The sequence below is a fragment of the Lycium ferocissimum genome, chromosome 7 (genome assembly GCF_029784015.1).
Source record: "Lycium ferocissimum isolate CSIRO_LF1 chromosome 7, AGI_CSIRO_Lferr_CH_V1, whole genome shotgun sequence".
Lineage (NCBI taxonomy): Eukaryota > Viridiplantae > Streptophyta > Magnoliopsida > Solanales > Solanaceae > Lycium > Lycium ferocissimum.
In genome coordinates, this window is record NC_081348.1 from 57,933,746 (window position 1) to 57,938,243 (window position 4,498).

Here is a 4,498-nt window from a genome sequence, read left to right on the forward strand (position 1 = left end):
TACGAAAGGACATTTCATTTCCCGCCCGTTTTCAAGTAGAGACTTACTAAGGAAGTCACCGAGGTAATCATTCCACTTCCGGTCACTTCGATGAAAACTGATCCGAGAAGTGTGGGGACTATCTATGTACGTTAAAACCGAAGCAATTTGTATTCGGTAGGCAAGGGTAAATTTTACGGTTGGTCGGTACGAGATAGAAGAAGAATGAGGTCGTTGGCAGCAGGAACGGAGACCGAGGGTCATGAATTCAATCAGCGAGTGTCAAAACCAAGGGTATGTTGATAGGCGCAGAAAACCCGAGCCTGAAGCGAACACACTCAACATAGGCTTGAGTATTCGTTATGGGCCACGCCACGCGTCATCTGACCGTTCCCCATTTGCGCTGACAACAGTACGGGTGTCAGAATGACCGTATGGACGCCGTCTTATCCATTTTAGGGTTTTTCTAGAAAGGCCTTTTTTAGATTGTACTAAGGCCATCTATTTGTAGCTATAAATAAGGGTGTACCCTTTTCATTTTGGGGTTAGCTTTTTCATTATTCCTCACACTTGTAATCTGAAAAGTTTGGCAGTAGAATTCTCTTAAGTAATTGGCTCGGTTAAAGATAGCAGTCTCCAAAACCGAACCAGTTCTCAGGGTTTACAAACTTGGTTTCTTAAGCTTTCTTTACTATTATTTATCAATATATTATCACTTGCTTGCTATTGTTATACGTTATAAATTAATTCAACCACATATCCTATCAACCACTTACAAATTTAATTGTTATCCATTTTTTAGGGTAAACAAACAAACATGTACGCTTTTTTATTAATGTTTCATTAAATTAATCAATCAATTAATAATAAATAAGATTAAAAAAAAGTTCAAAAGCCGTTATATTTATATCAAATAACTTCACAAAAATATGTTTAAATTGTCATATGTGAGGTTGAATCTAGAGCATATCAACTATATTCCTGATACAATTATAACATGATTTGACATGTTTCATATTACAAAGTGGTTGTATTTTATAATTTTAAGTGGAAGAAAGCTGTAGTACTTTGTAAATATGGATGATGATTATCTAAATCTAATTTCATAATATTATCACATATTTTAAAAACATATTTGGCATGTTTCATATTATAAAATGAGTGATACTTTATCGATATTAAGTGAAGAGATCTGTAGTACCTTTATAAATATGTGTGATGATTAGCTGAATTGAATTTCATAATGTTATGTTAATGAGTGATAATTTATGAATTTCAAGTGGAAGAGAGCTGTAGTACTTTCGAAAAATGCGCCACGATTAGCTGAATTTAATATTATGTAATGGGGTAAAACAGGAATAACATATTTTTAATGACATCAATGTGATAAACTTGATTCCAAAGCTTCTATGGATCGATTGAGATGGTATCTTATGTAAATTAAATGAATCAGAAATTCGTGGAATGTGCAACCAGAACTTTTGTAATAAGAACATTGATATTGTGTTTTAATGCCTTACATTACTAAAAAATCTCTATTTTCCCATTGATTTTCCTCTGAAAAAATGTTCAATGGCTATTTTCCACGGAATGTTGGTGGGAAAATCCTAAACAATAGTGTTTTCATGTAGAAAAATTAGTAAGTTTCCCAGCGTTTCAATGGGAACCTGTTTCCCACCATGCGTTTTCCCAGTGAGCTGGTTCGTTAGGAATGAGGTGGAAAAATCATATTTTGTAGCACAAATTTTCCAGTGAATGTCAGTGGAAACACCTTTGTTGCTTTTAGTGTTGAGCTTCAGGAAGAGCTATCCACTGAAACAACGAGTCCGGAACCAAAATGCCCCCAAAAAAAAAAACATTTTGAATCAAAATACCCCAACAAAAAAAAATGTTACCAACTACCCTTAGCAACCCCATCGCGTTTATAGTGTCCCTTCCTTTTTTTTTTTTTTATCCTCCTTTTTTTAACCCTTCTTCCATTACACCTTTTAACGTACTTTGACCATAGATTAATCATGCTTCGGGACAGAAACTTCAATATTTTACCTACAAACTTAACCCTACTTATTTTTGTGCGATTAGTAAGGTAGATCAATACATCAAGGATACACAAAAGTTCGGATGGCCGTTTAGTTGTTGAAAAGTGCTCGAACGCCATTTTCGTTTGAAGGCTCGGTGACATTAGCTTGAGTTCTTTACGAATACTTAAACTTGTTCATTAATAATTAATCAAAAGTTAGTCAAAATGGCGACATTCATACAAAAAAAAAAAAAAACTTAGTTAAATTGCATCATTCATAACCTTGAGTAAATGAAAATACTTAAACTTGTTCATTAATAAGAAACCCAAACTTTTTTTAAAATACAATCATCAAAGAAAGAAAAAAACTTAAAAAAACATTCATCAATTAATGCCCTTGAGTTGATCTTCCGCCACCACCGCGAGATGTGCCAACACCGCGAGACGTGCCACCATGTGCCAGAGGTACTTCCACCATGAAAGTTTGCTCCACCACGAGAGGTACTTCCACCGCGAGATGTGGTTTGACCACCGTGCCAAGGGACACTTGTGCTTATCATGACCAACATAATTGCAAAATGAGCATTTTCGAGTGTATCTCCCCGTGGAACATCCATTTCATTATGAATACGTGAGTATGCATTCTTTTCTAATTTACGGATAAATGCTTTATTTGCAATCATTGAAAATGGATCAGGTAATAATAACTCTCACTAGGGCTGTGCATGTTAACGGTTAAACCAATAACCCGAACCGATAATTGGGTTATTGGATTAATGGTTCGGGTTAGTGGGTTAATGGTTCGGGTATTGGGTGGTGTTCTATAGTTATTGGGGTATCGGTTCGGGTCTCGGGTTCACCACTTTTGTTAACGGGTGAACCGATAACCCGATAACCATTTATTTAATTACATTTATACCCTTCTATATATAACCTTTCATATATAATTTGTGGGTCGGCCAATTTCGAATTCATTCCATTCTAACTCTTCCATATATAATTGTAGTAATTCCTAAGTCAATTTATTTCTCACCGGTGAAGTTAGCCGCAAGGTTTACAAGAACTTGGCTCGAATGTCAAGCTTCTAATTGCTTCCAAGGGTGTGAACAAACTTTATAGCGTCAAGAACCAAATGCTTGTGGAAATAACTAACACTGCCAGCGACGCAAATCTGCAAAGAGAGCAAAAATGAGGAGAGTTGATGAGGACCTAGGATGAAAGCATAAAAAAAGACAACATTGTCAAATTGGAAATCGGCGTTAATTACGGGAACTAGGATTCATGTAAGTATGAAAGGTTCAAGTTTTTAACGTCTTGGAGATGTGACCTACCTTCAGCCCAAACTCGTTTATGGCTAACTGCTGCGTGCACTTTCTTTTGTAGCTACTTTATTCATTTTGCATCTCGTTAATTCATTTCTGATTAACTTTCAAGATGGGTTCTTTGTTCTTGAAAAAATTTCGTGTGATATCTTAACGGTTAAACCGATAACAATCAAAAACCAATTAACCAATAACGGTTAACCGATATCTTAACGGTTTAACATGTCTACAAACCGATAACCGATAAACTTAACCAATAATTTTCAAACCCGAACCGAACCACGCGATATGCAGCCCTAACTCTCACTACCAAGTGGGTAGAACCTTCCAGCATACGTTCTTGCATAATTTTCAACTGTATATTCCTCAGCCATGTACGGGGAGGCGTTCTTTCCCATTGCGATAAAACATTTGAAGGCATGAGAACATAGCATGTGATATGATCGCCACTTGCCGCATGTGCATGTTCTTGGAATCTCACAAAATTGTGTGGACAAAGACTCTCACCCTTTACCTTGGTACACAGCTTGTTGTGAGTTCAAATATCTTGAACGTAACGCAGTTGTACTCCATCCGGTCATGTTTCCGAGCCTTATATTTGTGGTACTCGAAGCAGCTTTTGACGGTTTTGGCATCCATCTTAACCTGGCGCATATGCTTTGGCCTCTTTTGATCTGCGACGAACCGCTCCGCAACTCCGGCTTAAATGTCATTCTCACCATTGCCGTGACGGGTAGTCCCCGTACGATTTCAACAAACGTTGAATGACTCGAGCCGTTGTTGTCGCATACCCCCATCGCCTACCTTCATCCTCGGTGTAACGTCCATTTGTCTTTATCAATCGCATTCAACCGATGGAAGGCTTCCTCATTCGCCCGCCTAATAATGTCCGTGCGTAGGTTAAGCTTTCTCTTGATGCTCTGTTGCACCCACATCCAATTTGCAAGTGCGGGATTCGATATGCCTTTTGGAAGTTTGCCTTCAAATGCCTTAAACAATAACGATGGTAGGCAAGGTGGTCGCCACCCTTTGCACCGAACATATTGTGCAATATGCCGCATGTCTCGTACGATATCACACATATTCCCATGCGATCCTTAAAAACGTGTTGCCTTAAGTAGTCCAAAAACATATCCCACGTACTAATGCTCTCATTTGCTGCAATTGCAAAAGCCAG